General features: G+C 40.9%; 1 protein-coding gene across 2 annotated transcripts in view; it reads right to left on the bottom strand.

The window, feature by feature from the left end:
• The window catches only part of wdr31 (WD repeat domain 31), a 32,370-nt gene extending 23,248 nt beyond the window's left edge, over window positions 1-9,122 (bottom strand). The window contains exon 1 of one of the 2 annotated variants that reach the window (XM_034170413.1): window positions 8,755-9,122. The gene's annotated coding sequence lies outside the window, so the exon portion shown is untranslated. The remainder of the gene's footprint in view (window positions 1-8,754) is intronic. The other variant, XM_034170414.1, reaches the window with a different exon arrangement.
• Between the last annotated feature and the right edge of the window lie 5,092 nt (window positions 9,123-14,214).

Here is a 14,214-nt window from a genome sequence, read left to right as displayed (position 1 = left end):
ATTAAGGAATTAGTCAAGGGATTGTCCATACTACTGGTGGTCAGTATGGGAGAAAATAGACATCCAAAACATACAACGGACTGTGCCGTGGCCATGGCCGCAGTAGCAGCTAAACAAGGCATTCTAAACACAGGAAAAACATATAATTTGGTATACATTAAATCAAAAGCCTACAAGAACATAGGAATACAGGGAAAGCTGGGGGATTACATATTAGGCGAAGCCATTAGCATCAAATGTGAAGAGGAGGGAACACTCAACATAGAGGTAATTTGTGATAAAGGAGGATGCAGGGAAACCAAGCAAGACGTAACTGTTACAGTACATGAAGCCACAAAATGGGTAAAAATCAAACCAAGGAAAAAGAGGACAATTAGAAGCCTAGAAACAAGCAGTCACTTAGGGAGATGGGATCCCAGTACAGACCTAGCCCGCACACAAGGGTTGAAGACCAATTTATTTTACCAATGGTTGAAATTTTCGGCTAGGCAGATCAGTGAAAAGCCTTGCATAGCCTGTCACCGGAAAGGTGTGATACCTCAGGCTAAACCCCTACCTGATATCAACAACTGTTATAGGAGCCCCCAACATAACTCAGACCAAGCAGAATGCTATACACAATGTGTTATGAAAATGGCAGTAGGTGATGAAAAATATGCTGCCGACAGTAAACTTTGTCCAGTGCCTCTAAGTACAGAAGGAACCGTTCCACCTATGATTAAAATAGAGAAAGGGATGATACACCCATTCTGTATAGCTAAAGGCTTAGTAGCACAATACATAAGCGATTGGCAGGTAGGGACGACCCAGCCAAAACACCACATACAGTGTATGCAAAAGCAGCAAGAATACAAACCGGCCAAAACAGCATGGAACATTACCGTCTGTCACACCCTGCCAGCAGCAGGCATACAGTGTGAACAAATAGTACCGGCCACAGGGGGGTCTGTAATTGGACTGAATCTCACCCATGCTTCATGGGTATCTACTCCAAATTTAGCTAAGGGAACGGTCCCCTTAGCTGACATCTTTTGGATATGCGGACAAAGAAGGAAACTCCTGTCATCGCTGTCCCCTAATTGGAAAGGCCTTTGTGCTCCTGTGATGCTCACAGGAGCTATAACAGTAATTGAAATGCCAAATTCAATACAACCCATGCCACAGAAACTTCGTAAGAAAAGAGGAATAATGACACTGAAAACAGACTACAACGTCACAGTAAGAAACGGGATACCAGAAGGGATACCCCGACAGTTAGAAGCCATAGACAGTAGCAGAGTTAAAGCAGATGAAGACGCGGATAAATGGGGATGGGCATTGGCGCTGTTCGGGGTTACTCCAAAAATCCGTTCTAGGTTCCAGGAGGTGCAGTGGATTAATTACTTGTGGTATAATCAGCAAAGATACCTGAACTGGACATTGGCAGCAGTAGGAGCCTTAACCGAACAACTGCACGCCACCTCGCTAATGACAATGCAAAATAGATTAGCTATCGAGATGATGATGGCTGATGAACAAGGAGTTTGTATTATGATCAAAGCCACCGAATGTTGCACAGCTATTCCCATGCGTACAGGGGAAGACGGAAATTTGACAGAGCTCTTAATCACACTTGAAGAGATGCAACAGGAACTGTTAAGTAACTCCATAGGAGGGAGAAATGAAACTGACGATTCTGGATACATTGTAGGGAATGGAATGAATATTGGCCCACTGTTTTCACTGTTTGGGGCTCTAAGGAGAGGGTGGATATCATGGAAAGACTGGTTATACCAGATAGGTGTAGTCTTGGCACTAACAGGGGTGGCGGTCTTGCTGGTAATATGTTGTGGTATTCCCTTGATAAAATTTCTGGTCAATAAATTGATTTCATCCACAGTAGGACAGCTCCCACTGTTAGCCATCCGAGCCCTGGAAGAAAGCACAAACGAAACAGACAGAGAACCAGAATATATGGAAATGGATGAAATACCAATTATCCTCCCCGACAGCCCCCAGCTCCCTAATATTGTGGCGTATACCCCAGATAGGGAGGACTGGGATGGACCGTGCTTGGTGATATTGTAGACGAGGAAGAAGACATGCACGCACATTTACATTCACACACATGCACCCACAAAAATGAGGGATAGGATAGACAATATCTGAAAGAATGACATGGAGCTGTAATAATGAACGTATATGTATATTACTAGGACACAGGAGTATGGCTGAGAGACCAGACTCCCCTGATCAGGGACCTATGCCTGATCTGCCTCTATCAAGTCTGATTGGACTCTCAGAACTGTTTGGAGAAGAGGATATACAGGAGGGATGGTCGAGCCATGATTGGTCGCCACAGCCGCCATCCATCCAGCAGCTAAACCAGTTGGCAACAGAAGGATCTTCATCGTTCCAGCACCTGGCGATGACGGCTTCACAGAATCTGCCTGCAGCAAGAGTCGGCCCAAGGACTCCACCATCACCTGAAGGACCCTTTGGACTCAGGAACACACCCCTTCCGCAGATGCCATGGAGACAGTCACATGTGCCAGTGGCAACGATACCCTCCAGGGGAGGCAGCCAAGGTCGGCCATATGCAGCAACTGCCCGAGTGCATCCTAGACCCAATTCACTGCTAGGACCTGTCCCCAGCTTTCCACCCCCAAGGCAGGAGAGATATTCTGATCAGCCCAGTGCCTCTGGAGGAGGATCAGCAGGGGTGGACCTTAGCCGAACTCACCCACCAGGACAGAGGGGAGCTTTGTACAGGCTGCTAAATGCCCAGAGTGTCCCAACCACTTGCCTGTGCGACATCAACAATACTCCCCCCACACACGAAATGCCTTCCCCCTTGTACTTCCTGTCCCCTGGACTGCACAACCTTAATCTGGTCATGGTCACCCCACTGGACATGGCAATCTTGGTTCGAGAGCTTCGTCTTCCACAAGAGTCTGTTCCAAAAACCTTGGAGCAGCTCCTGCCCCTCACAAATCACATTCCCCATGGGCTATTTGAGGAAATCATGCCACAACTGAGTCAGACAGCTGCATACCTGTTAAGGATACACCGTGACAATGCCAACATCTCTTGTGCTCAGGAGGGCCTCAATACTCAACTGTGTGGTCTTCAGTCTAGTATGGACATGCTAGCCAGCATGATGGAGCATATGGAAAGGGAACAGCTAGGGCTGGCCACCACCACCCTGAATGTGGGCAAGAATTCTCTGGGGGCCCTGTACAACCTGGCCAAGCAGCACAAGGAGCTGGAAAGATCCATCAGAGAACTGCACGACTGTCTGAAAGCCAGAATTCCTGATCCTTCCCCCACTACCCCTGAAAGGCCAACCTCCCCATATTCTCCAACTTCTCCCAAAACTTCAGACGCTGAGTAAATGCTGAGGAGCGTGGACTGACGTAATGGCACTGAAAACGGACTATGATCTTGGTTCTTGAGTTTGAATTGTGGACTGGTTCCAGAAATCCGAGTGTAAATAAAAACAAAGAAGGATATATGTTAGTAACGAAGGTCGGGTAAATGTCTGTCCTTACCATCATCTGCGTAACACAGATAAAGCTAAATGCGTACACATAGATATCACATTGCAAAGTTATAAAAAGGGGACCCTTACACGGCGTGTTTGTAGATTTAGTAGTAAAGATGCACCATAGGGACCCCTTTTTCTTAAATTATAGCATGCCTCAAGAGACATGCATCGCCTAAATTTGGCGTCAGGCCAAAAAGGGCATTAGAAAACAAGCTGAAAAAGAAGAAAAACAAAGTGGAGAATGTTGAGAAATGGCCTATAATGAAAACCATTATATGATTGACTAAGGCAAATGACTTAAGGACGGACATGAAGGGAAACCATTTATGGTGTTTATCATTTAACTAGACATAGCTGCGCTAACCTTAGAATAGTTTCTTGATTGGTTGACTAAATAGTGGTAACGTAGGGGTTATTTGATGCATTTAAATAATAAATGTGTGACGCTTTAACAAAATAATATGTAGAACCAAGTATAATGGGTTGGAGCCTCTGGTTGAGTGAGACAATAGATGCCAGAAGATGATTGGTTGCACTGATGTCAATGTAAAGCCTTTACTTTGCCATGATTAAGAGGTTGCTGTAACTTGTTTTATGTGGCCATTTTAAGTGCCTTGAATTACACCAAAACTCAATGTTTGAATGTCACCTTGCATTGATATAATCCAGCTAATTGATCACCTTGTGCCTTAGTATGTAGGTTCACCTGCACTTCAATATATTTACCGTGTGAAGTATCACTGATATTCATATCCGCACCAGAGTTATCAGTAATTCGAGTGATGTGTTTTTCTTTTTTATTGCAATGCATAAATGAGGATGTCTTGTCAGTAAACAACCCAAGAGTATAGTTGATGTAATGGGACTCTTTCGAGTCCCAGAGGAGGGACTGTAGAAGACTTTTTAGGTCCTTATTTGAACTATGATGAACTATCAAGTGTCCTGATCTGAACTGTATGTCCTCTCTCTGAACTAGCAGGTGTTCAACCCAAAAAAAAAGGGCTCTATTAGTCATTCAGTCTGTCAGGGGCTTTCCAAGGCCTCTTAGGTGCTTTCCCGCAGGCCACGTGCAGGGGCCTCGGGCCAGCTGCACCTGTGGCTGAGGCCACGTGCGGGGGACCTCAGGCCAGCTGCACCTGTGGCTGAAGGTCTTTTAAAAAAATCAGTTGTAAATCCTTCAAGTTTTAATGGGAGCGTTTGTCACATTGAAATAATGGCCTAACACCTGCTTAGGGTTCACTAGAGGACGCTTCCAATAGAAAACCATGTTTTGGGAATAAAATAAATAAAAAAGTCGAAGGAGGAGCGATGCCCGCGGGTCTCCAATAAATAGATGAGCGCGGTCGTCACATATTCAGTCTCTCTAGAGGACTCAGTTTGTCTAAGCTCTGTGTCGAAGGCTTAAATAAACTTAAAAACTCTGTGCATTTTATCTTGCTTAAGGCTGAATTATTCCAAAGTGTTGTGTCCTTTTCTAGCAAATCACTTGCAATTAGTTTGTGTTATCTAAAAGAGGACATCCCGAGAAGACTAAAGACGAACCACGACATATTCTTTAATGTTGTTAAAGTTTGCATATAGACTTCTGCTGTTGAAATGGATTATTGATAATTTGTTATCTGTTTTAATGATCCAATTAAACTGTTCATCTGTATAATAGCAACAACTGTCATTGATATTTGAGAAGAAATTATTGTCCGGGTCTATATCGTGCTCCAAGTCCAGTACATTGTGGTCTGTGTATTTAAATGTTCTTAGTTCTACTTTTCCATGATCAGCAATCCTTTGAGTTATATCCTTCTTGTCTCCAGATGTAGATGATGTAGTAGATGAATAGCTTCCTCTGGTCTGTGTCATGGTGTTGTGATGTGTTTGTGTCCTCATACCTTATTGGTCGTATTTGTCCAGTTCCTCGATGTTCCTGATTACCATAACCTTCGCTTGTTCTGGTGTTCCATTCAATTTGATAAATGTTTTGCAGTTGGATGTCCATGTCTGTTGAATTTTTCCCTGCTTTTTTAAGAAACGAGCTTTCCTGGCGATGCCTGTGTTTCTTTTGGTCAGATGTTCATTGATGTATACGTTTGTTCCTTTCAGTTTCCGTCCCTGTTTTAACAATGCCATTTTATGTTTTCTGTTGACAAACCTCATTATAACTGCTCGCTTGTCTCCATCCTCTCTCCTGGGCAGGGGGTGGCACGCTTCAATGTTATTACAGTCCATCTGAATACTTTTAGATTGCAGGAAGTCAGCCACCTGTTGTTCCACTGAGCTGGCCTCCTGCTCGCTGGCAGCAGCATGTATGGTATGGTTACTACTTAATATTATGGGAGTTAGCACCTGAAATCTAAATATTCATATAGGAGAAGATTGTAGTATATGTCTACCTAGTCTGTAGACTTGTAAAATTAAATTATAGCTAGTAGGCTAAGCTATAAATATGGTTATGTTATTATAGGAACAGAAGCTATGATGTAATGTGTTTTATGTATCTATCTAAAGTATTTATATCTATCCATGTGTTTCTAACATATCTCCAATTATATTATGTACTTACATTGAAATTACTAAATAAAATCACAAACTCATGCTTTTAATATAAAGATGATGTACTGCCTACCCCCCACCCTCCTTTGCTGGAACGGCATGTGAGTCCAAAATGTAATTAGCTAATATCCGTAGCCACTGTATGTCGACGTATGAAAATGTACCGAATACTCTGAATACATCGAATACATTAATGCAGCTGTAACACCTTGATGATTTAGCCAGCATATGCTGATTGCCCCGTTTCCACTGGTTCCACTGGGAGAACCCTATATAAATACTGATATTATTGAGTATGTGTACACAGTCGCACGGCCTCTCTGCTCCACATGGAGGCCAAAGAGAGTAATTTAACTTTTTTAATTTAATTTTATTTTTGTCTTGGTGGAACATGGTATTTATTTTCAATGCGTGCAGAATACCAAAGAATCGACTGATGGCTGTGATAAATGCCAACATGACTGAATCAGGTGCTTTTGTGGTACAAAGTGCCGGCATTCTCTGGTTCAGGCTGAGAAACGTGCAAAACACAGAGGGACTTCTTTTAAAACGCTACGTTTCTTCAACCACGACAAGGAACTAAAGTATTTTCACGCATCATTTTCCAAAATCAGGACACTTTATGTAGATACATTTTTGTCAGGCTGTGATGATGAATCCAACTGAAACAAACAGGTAGGATTAAGACTTAAGATTCAGTGTGTGAATGGTTTTAATGTTTGTAACAGTCTGAACTGTTCGCATGGCTGCAGGTTTCAGCTGTTCAGCCAATCAATGGACAGCATCAATGGACATATTTCAACTTATGAGTAACTTACAAGAAACGTGTGTCAACAACTGACTAGCTTACCTACAACTTATGGCCCACATATGCAGGATGTATGAGACGTACGCTGGCATACATCAAAAATATTGTGCATATCCACCATTTTTTAAACATACTCACCATATTACAACGTATATCAGCACGCTTAAACATGCTCTTAACTTATACAAAACTTACCCAGAACTTATTAGACGTATGCCAGCATATACGTTTTTAATATGCTCAGCATATGCTGGCTAAATCGTCAAGGTGCGACAGGGGTGCAAGGTTACCAATTCACCCAGCCTGCATGTCTTTTGGAAGTGGGAGGAATTGCTGCAAGTTAAAACATTACAAATACAAATCAAAACCATACATATAGTAGACTCTCATACACCAATCATATACACTCTATAATCTTAAAATGTTAATTTAAAATACCAAGAATCACATTTAAATATCTATCTTTTGACATATGGTGACATACACTAGTATATGAAGGACATCAAAATCAAACCAATTTTAAAATTGCTTAGTGGAAGCTGGTGACATTGCACAGTGCCCTGTACACTGTACAAAAAAATAAATGTGGTCTCTAAAAAGCAGTGGCAGCAGGCAGGCAGATGTCACTGTTATCTCCATTCGGTCCCTCGCAGCTCTGATACAGCTGAGTAGACAGCTCAGAGTGCTGTGTGCGCTCCAGAGGACAGCAGCAGATTTCAGGTAGAGGGTCTTCTGTGCATGAGCATCCCTCATTCAAATGCTTCAAGCGAAAGAACTTTCTCCACAAGATTGTAACAGAAAGCAGAACAGACTTAGGCAATGATACTGCGTGTGCTGTTCTTAGCTGCACCTGTACTCTGCTGTCCCATTCCATTCCATTTTAATTTAACAGTGAATATAGTTTTGTCTATTTGACTCTTTTACTTCTTATGGAAGTGTTTTTCTTTTCTTTTCTTATTGCTCCAATAACCCCAGATCAAATTCCTTGTATGTGCAAACTTACTTGGCAATAAATTTGATTCTGATTTTGATTCAAACTCAACTGAAATTGCAAGGCCAGTGATTTCAAACCTACAAAAGATGAACTCAAAGCTGCAAAGAGTGGCACTTAGCTCTGCTGGACTTTTTTTTTATTACTGTTTTACATACTTTGCAATAAAATAATTAATTCATTAATCAATTAATTAGGATGTGATAATTAATTAGGATTAATTAACTAATTAATAAGAAAGAAAGAAAATTCATGGGCTCTACAGGGCTCAAGGGTGGCTTGCACATTCATAATTTATGATATTTCCCAGAGACAGAGACACAGAGACAAAACCCGCCCCTAGAGGTTTATGCAAGGATAACCAACCTTGAGAACAAACCAATACTGAAATGGCTGCATATATTATGTATACCACACATCCCAATTAAAGTAGATACAATCTCCCATTGCTTGCACAAGGAGGAGAGAGCAGCGCATACATATTTCCCACGTCCACAAACACAGCTCATCCTTCCGCACAACCCCAAACAAGCAACAGGAAGGAGCGGCACAAAATCCTGTTAGTGCGACATCATTACTGTCACAACGAATTAGGCACCTGTTATGTAGTGTGCTGAGAGTCACTAGGTAATACCGTTTTAAACATTTATTTTTCTGGCATTTAAATCATACATACAATATATCGTACAATATCTTATAAAAACAAACAACAATAAAATACTGGCACATGAAATAAAAGGACAACAAGAAATTCAAACGACTTATTTACAGTGTGCTCTACATTTTTTTAATAGGTACACTTACTGAAGATATGTTTGTTTGTGAAGCAAACGGCAAAGCGTGTTGGGTGTTTTGTGTGTCTGTGTGTGTGTGTGTGTTTACCTTTCTCCGGTAGGCGTGGTCGTTCGGAGATGATGAGGCTAGTTAGCTCGTTAGCATGCTAACTAATCTTTATCTACCATGTCAGTGTATTAAAACTAATGACACCAGCATAATGTGACTGCAAAAAAGGCACAACAAGGCAGATCCAAATGAGTACCGAGCGTCTTCTGTGGCCTGCCATGGTCTTAAGTCTGGAGGAAAATCTTTTTCGCTACAACAAATCCAATAAGCTCAGAACGACGCTTTTCTCGGTGCTAGGCGATCAGGTGACCACGTGACCTACGTGTGGGCAAAAAGGAAAGTGACTTCAAAATAAAAGTCTACGTTGCTTTTCTCACCACGTCAACATTTTATTTTATTTTATTGAATCTGTCGAGTTCAAAGCGTACATATTTTATTATCGTTAATAACATTAACATTATCATCATCATCGTCATCATCACGTTTAGTCTGTTCCACTCAAATGAAAGTGGCTCTGTTTAAAGCCCGACCTACACTGAGACTCGTTATTGTCATTCAGGAAAAGCATTACAGATGCTGACAAAAAACAGCGAATAAAGCACAGAATACCAGTCCCAGGTGTGTGATGGTGATAAATAGGTTAAACAAAACATATCGCAGACCACTATAGACTGCCTAACTGTGGTTAAATTAAAAAAAAAAAATCTGTAGTACTAAATTGATGCCATGAGAAAATCCTGAGAGTACCCAGAGGTGGGGCGGGGGGGATGCCAGTGGGATGTTTGTTACAGCAGGAGTGTTCACTTTCAATGCACTTCTAAGAAACTCAGTGTTTAAGTTTATGCAACGACTGGATGAGTCTGGAATCCCAAATCCCACTGTGAGCTGCTGTTGAAATGATGTATTTTAACTAATTTTACTTTTTTTTTTATAAATTTTAGACTTTTTACATTGTTTTGATATTGTTTGTTTTTATTCTGTCCTGTTTTATATGTATATTCGTGGACCTTGAGTCTGACAATAAAAACTTCATTCATTCATTACATATTGCTGTTGTCATTATTGTACAAGTCTACTCATCGACTTTTATTTTTGCCAGCACCCACCTCACATTTTTCATTGTTCTCTGTCCTGTGCATTACATACATATTACTCCATGAGCCAAGCAGGTTTTCAGTACCACTTAAGGGGAATAAACAACACTTTGAATCCAGCCTCAGTGTATCATGGCCCACACAAAAATGTATGATAGCCATCCCATGGCGGTAGCTGTAGCCAGGTAGGGGTCAGTGAAGATTACACAGAGGTCAAACTTTAAAAATGCTCCAATCATGTTGAAAACTATATCACGTTACTTGTCTGGTCATAACGATTCCAAAAAGGTATAGTTTGGACTATCTGTGACGAAATGTTTTGGAGTTATGGGGTAAAAACAGCAAAAATGGTGACAAAGGTCAGTTTCAGTTGGTACAGGGGTCAAAAGTTAAAGTTGCTCCAACTTCAGTACAAAATGATGCAAATTATTGGTTGAAATAAAAGGATTAATAAATGGAATAGTTTTGACTGTGTTGAATGTTTGGTCTCCAAAGTAAAGGTCAAGCAAGGTCAACATCTATTGGATTCTGTGACATATATTGCCCTGTAACATGATAACTAAGCATGAAAGATGGTGCAAACTATTCCTTATTAGAACCCTATTAACCCAAACAATAATTTGCATCTTTTTTTTTTTTTTTTTACTGAACTTTAGCAGCTTTAACTTTTAACCCCTATATACAAACTGAAATTAACCTTTGTCGCCATTTTTGCTGTTTTTACCCCATAACCCCAGACCATTCCGTCACAGATAGACCAAACTATACCTTTTTGGAATCGTTATGACCAGACAAGTAATGTATATAGTTTTCAGCATGACTGGAGCGTTTTTAAAGTTTGACCTCTGTGTAATTCTTCATTGATCCCTACCTGGCTACAGCTACCACTCTGGGATGGCTATCATGTATTTTTGTGTAGGCCATGATACACTGAGGCTGGATTCAAAGTGTTGTTTATTTCCCTTAAATGGTACCGATTTGGTCAAAAATGATCAGTGGCTCATGGTCTATACGTATGTGCATATTACATACATGCTCCAGTGTCAGGGGCTGAACATTTATGTTTGTTTGTTTGTTTGTTTGTTTGTTTGTTTGTTTGTTTGTTTAAAATCCATAAATAAATCAAACATAAAAATGAAAGTGACTTTAAAATAAAAGTCTGTTACGTTAGTCTTCACTTCATTTTATTTTATTTATCTTAAGTTCACAAGCTACATATTGTGATGATGATGATGGTTGTTGTTATTGTTGCTGTTAGCAGAAATAGATACTCTTGATGTTAGAGGCCAGTCGTACTGTCCATGGCCATGAATCATGAGTTTTGTTATATTGAGATAATAATTAGTGTATAATATTAAATGACTAGATACCTTTTGTTGTATTTATTGTTTGTACCACATGGATATACATGGGCAGCACGGTGGTGCAGTGGTTAGCACTGTTGCCTCACAGCAAGAAGATCATGGGATTGATTCCCACCTGTGGCTTTTCTGTGTGGAGTTTGTATGTTCTCCGTTCTCTGTTTGCGTAGGTTTCCTCCAGGTGCTCCGGCTTCCTCCCACATCCAAGGACATGCAGGTTAGGTGAAATGAAAACTTTAAATTGTCAGTAGGTGTGAGTGCAGGTGTGACTGTGTTTCTTTGTCTATATGTAGCCCTGTGACAGACTGTCACAGACTGGTGTCCTGTCCAGGGTGTACTCCGCCTCACACCCTGTGACTGATGGGACAGGCTCCAGTGCCCCGTGACCCTTAAATGGAGTAAGTGAATATAGAAGATGGATGGATATACATTGCTACCGGTATAAAATACCCTATTCCACAGAGCGTCATTCCTTCCCTTTCATCCCGAATAGCAAATCAGGGTGTGTATCAGTAACTTCTTGATCCATCTTTTGTCAATCTTGAACAAACTTGGTATACACAGTAGTTACGGCCATCGACATCAGTTTTGAAATTGGGATGAAGAATTTCATCCCAATTTCTATTTGTCAAATTGCCATCATTATGCTGTCACTTACAACAGCTTCACTCATGTTCAAAGATCTTCAAACAGGGTAGTCCTAGAAAGTACAGCTTGAAGCTTGAATCTTCTTTGACTGTGTTCAAACAGGGTAAAACTTGATGCAAAATCAGCGTTTGTTGCGGTTCTGGCTGAGAATGCAGCCGGACACAGCTTTACTTTCATTTTCAAGCCGGTTGTCAGGTATGCATTTTATAAGCCCATCTGATAGGAGGCATGTCGGAATAAGCCCTTTCATCCCATTTTTGCACTTTTTCTGGATTGTGGGGGATCATAATAATAATAATAAGCTTTCATCAAATGAAATTTTCTTTCCATTACACCAATGACAAAAACATTCATTATTTGTTTTATATTATGCCTAAAATAGATCCTCTAAAGTAGTCCATACCTCGCACTCTGTACCTGATGCTGTGCATTGACGTCTTCATGTACAGACTGCGTCTGCTTTCCTCAGTCCAGCTAAAAATCATTACAGAAATTTGGCAAGCTCTTCGACCAACAATGTTTCTACTTCAGCTAGAGACATCCCATCAAGTACTGCAAATGCCTCCAGACAGCTTACGGCCATTCACTGATCATCCTTGAGATGTTTCTACAGCTGGACACCTGGGGTAAATTGCAATTAACAGTTTGTGGATAATTCATGATTTGCAGCTGATTCACGTTTTGGGGGTTAACAAGGTCTCACAGCTGTCAGAGCACAAACCAAGCAAGAAGTCAAAGGAATTGTCTGTAGACCTCTGAGACAGGATTGTCTCAAGGCACAAATCTGGAAAAGGGTACAGAAACATTTCTGCTGCTTTGAAAGTCCCAATGACCACAGTGGCCTCCATCATCTGTAAATGGAAGAAGTTCAGATCCACTAACACTCTTCCTGTAGCTGGCTGCCCATCTAAACTAAGCACTCGGGGGAGAAGGGACTTAGTCAGGGAGATAACCAAGAACCTGATGGTCACTCTGTCAGAGCTCCAGCGTTCCTCTGTGAAGAGAGGACAAACTATCAGAAGGACATCCATCTCTGCAGCAATCCACCAATCAGATTGGAATGGTAAAGTGGCCAAATGGAAGCCCCTCCTTCATAAAAGGCACATGGCAGCCCGCCTGGAGTTTGCCAAAAGGCACCTGAAGGACTCTCAGACCATGAGAAACAAAATTCTCTGGTCTGATGGGACAAAGCTTGAACTCTGGCATGAATCAGGGCTGGACTGGGACAAAAATTCAGCCCTGGTCTTTTTGGTTCAGACTGGCCCACCACTACAATCTGTGTGCAGATACTGTGCCAACTCGCCTGTGCCAACTAAAGCGCTTTGAGCGTCTGATGCAGATGGAAAAGCACTGTATAAATCCAGTCCATTTAGCATTTTACCATTTACCATGGCATTGGCAGGCTGGCAGCAAGGTAGGTCACATCACACAAACAGGGGGCACTGTGAAAGACAGACAACAAAAGATGTACAGTATGCATTAAGTGATTACTGAACAAAATGAAAGGTGTCATCTTGATTAAAATAAATGTATAATACGTAGCCAAGAAAAGAGGAAGTGCATTGCTCTTATAAGGAGGATGCTGGTTAAAGCACATCAGGACAGGATGGACATGAAAAGTAGAGGAATAGTATGGAATACATTTGAGCAAGATTACATGCAAAAAATTGAACCTGGTTGCAATCAGAACTTTGGCTAGTTGGCTTAAGGATAGAAAACAAATAGTACAATAATGTGAATAAAGGACAAACATCTTTTACAGCTCAACATAATGTATAGCCAATAAAGGATGTCAAAAGAGGAAATACTTGTAATTTGTGTACTGCATCATGAGTAATATGTATGCAGGTGTTTTATTGCAACAGTAGTTAATCAGTGTTTTATTAGTTTTAAGTGTATAATGTGAAACTGTTGAAAGTACAATAAACCATAAACATTACAACATAAACCATACAAAAATATGTAAAGCATACATATTTGTTAGAGTGCGGTTTTGCAAGTTCTCCCACTTAGAAATCATGGAGAGGTCTGACATTTTCATCTTAGGTGCATGTCCACTGTGAGAGACATAAACCAAAAAAAAAAAAAAAAAAAAAATCTGGAAATCACAATGTATGATTTTTTTAATAATATATTTGCATGTTACTGCTGCAAATAAGTATTTCAACACCTGCCAATCAGCAGAAATTCTGGCCCTCAAAGACCTGTTAGTCCGCCTCTAAAAAGTCCACCTCCAATCCACTTATTATTCCAAATTAGAAGCACCTATTTGAGGTCTTTAGTTGCATAAAGACACCTGTCCACCCCACACAATCAGTAAGACTCCAACTACTAACATGGCTAAGACCAAAGAGCTGTCCAAAGACACCAGAGACAAAATTGTAGATCTCCACAAG

The sequence above is a fragment of the Thalassophryne amazonica genome, chromosome 5, assembly GCF_902500255.1.
Source record: "Thalassophryne amazonica chromosome 5, fThaAma1.1, whole genome shotgun sequence".
In the NCBI taxonomy this organism is placed as follows: Eukaryota; Metazoa; Chordata; class Actinopteri; order Batrachoidiformes; family Batrachoididae; genus Thalassophryne; species Thalassophryne amazonica.
The sequence above is the reverse complement of the archived record's forward strand: the minus strand, read 5'-3'. Positions and strand labels throughout refer to the sequence as shown.